General features: G+C 39.8%; 1 pseudogene; it reads right to left on the bottom strand.

The window, feature by feature from the left end:
• Positions 1–204: 204 nt before the first annotated feature.
• LOC126940280 (E3 ubiquitin-protein ligase HUWE1-like) lies at positions 205–807 on the bottom strand (annotated as a pseudogene).
• Positions 808–2513: the final 1706 nt, after the last annotated feature.

The raw sequence follows: 2513 nt of genomic DNA, 5'->3' as shown, positions 1-2513 counted from the left end.
GCGGGGAGAGAATGAGGAGAGGAACAGGTATGCGCTGGGGAATACGGGGTAGCTGGGATATACAAGGTGAGTTGGTGGATTTCATTTATTGGTTTTTGATAATTTCTTTCTGGTTCTTTTTTTAACTACCCCCTCCCCAGGTCCAACAATGGTTAAAAAACAAACAAACAAACAAACAAAACCCACAGAGTGGGCAGGGCCTTATTAGGCCAGTCCAAATCCTTCAGAGTGCTCCTGGATAGCAATAGTAGCATGTGGCAGAGCTTCTCAAAGCTCTCATAGGCAGGCAGATCCAGCTGATTAAAACATGTGTGAACTGAAGGCAGGCGATCTGTGGACCTGTCATCTCGATGAATCTGAAACTTCTGAATGCCATTCATGCCTTCGAGGGCAGCAAAGCCTTGCAGGGGTACCTTGGAAATACCTGTGACAAACTGGAGGAACTTGGCATGGTCACCTTGGTCGAAAGAACACCAATGCTCTCCAGAACCACTGGATCTGAATAGAGTTGGACTGGTACTTGTGGTATTCAGTGTTGGATTTCAGATCATCGATGTCAATGGTGGGCAGTCCTGATATAAGCAGCTCTAACTCCTGCTCAGTGAAGATGGACATGAGGCGCTTTGTAGTGATCTCACAGAAGCCTTCTAAGAAAGCCACCAGCTGCTTGCGGATGGCTCCTGTCATTCTCATCTGGCATACCAGGCATTGCAAATCCCCCGAAGAAATGAAGAATCGATTGAATATAGTGTTTGAAGGAGAAGGGCAGGATGCTGGCGGGCTCCTGAGGGAGTGATATATGATCATCTCTCGAGAGATGTTTAACCCTAGGTATGCCTTGTTCCTTACCTCACCTGGTGATCGAGTCACCTATACCATCAATCCATCTTCCCACTGCAACCCGAACCACCTCAGCTACTTCAAGTTTGTAGGACGTATTGTGGCCAAAGCTGTATATGACAACCATCTTTTGGAGTGCTACTTTACTCGATCCTTTTACAAACACATCTTGGGCAAGTCAGTCAGATATACAAATATGGAGAGTGAAGATTACCACTTCTACCAGGGTCTGGTTTATGTACTGGAAAATGATGTCTCCACCCTAGGCTATGACCTCACCTTCAGCACTGAGGTCCAAGAGTTTGGCATTTCTTAAACTTTCTACACGCTCTTCTGCCACTGAAATTGCAAGTACTCTACCTTGAAATATGCTTCCCTTTCCTCTTCACTTAGTAGTTAACCACTATTCCTTCTTCTCAACTGTAGTTGCTTCTTCTTGACTAGGTTAATAAAAACCTCTATGTTATACATTAATAGCATTTCATTCTTATGTGTAAGACTTCAAAAACACTCAATACATGTGAATAAATTCACAATTAATAAATACTAACTTATTTTTGTGCAATCTGTGGTCTAAGTTTGCAATCTTTGATATTATTATTATTTCTTTGTTCCCTCCACCATTACTACTCTGCTGCTAAAAATGAGGCTTTTGTTCTCTATTCTGCTAAAAAACTTCTTGACTCAAATTTCTTCCCTAGGCAGTTTATATTTCTGGTTGAATACAGGAAATATATTCTCCAACCTCAAATAAGGTTTAGTTAGTTTTCTGCTCAAAATCTTCTTCATGTGTGTAAGGAAAACACACCAATATGTAAGCATGACATTGTGAGTATTCTTTAGTGTGAACTCTGTCCTTGTCACCCTACTTAAAGCATCTGCACAAAGTATCTTCAGTGACAACTATATCAAAATATCTGCTATTCCATCAACATATACTGCAACTTCCTAAGGATTGAAAACTAAATAAATATGCACAATTGAAACCAAAAACCTACTGGACTCAGCATGGGATGGAATCAAAGAATTAAAAGGACTGAGGGGACATAGTTTCCCTTCATGTCACAATGTGAACTACCTTCCCAACCACACATATTTTACTTCTCTGTCTTCCTCTTTATGTATTATTTTTTACTCCTCCTAATAATCGTTCTCTACTTACATTTTTAAGTAATGTGGATTTATTTGAAAATATGTTGTAAGTGTTATGAATTATATTGCTGATCTTTATAGTAAAACTTCAGCCAGTCAAAAGAGAAATCTGAGTTTATAACTTTATGCATCAAAACAATAATATTAACTGTTATCCCAGCACTTTGGGAGACTGAAGCAGAAGGATTGCTTGGGGTCAGGAGTTCAAGATCAGCCTAGATAGCATATTGAGACCCTTTTTCTACAAAATAATAATAATAATTAATAATAATAAATTAGCTGAGCACAGTGTCGCATACCTGTAGTCCTACCTATTTGGGATACTGAGGTGGGAGGATGGCTTGGGCCCAAGAATTTGAGGCTGCAGTGAGCTGTAATCATGCCACTGCACTCCAACCTGGGAAATAGAGTGAAAATCTGCCTAAAAAACAAAACAAAACAAACAAACCCCAATAACTTTAAAAGTGAAAAGCAATTGGATATTTCTCTTATTAGGACAATGGGATATGACAGTAGAGTTA

Source organism: Macaca thibetana, chromosome 17 (assembly GCF_024542745.1).
Source record: "Macaca thibetana thibetana isolate TM-01 chromosome 17, ASM2454274v1, whole genome shotgun sequence".
NCBI classification, from domain to species: Eukaryota; Metazoa; Chordata; class Mammalia; order Primates; family Cercopithecidae; genus Macaca; species Macaca thibetana.
The sequence above is the reverse complement of the archived record's forward strand: the minus strand, read 5'-3'. Positions and strand labels throughout refer to the sequence as shown.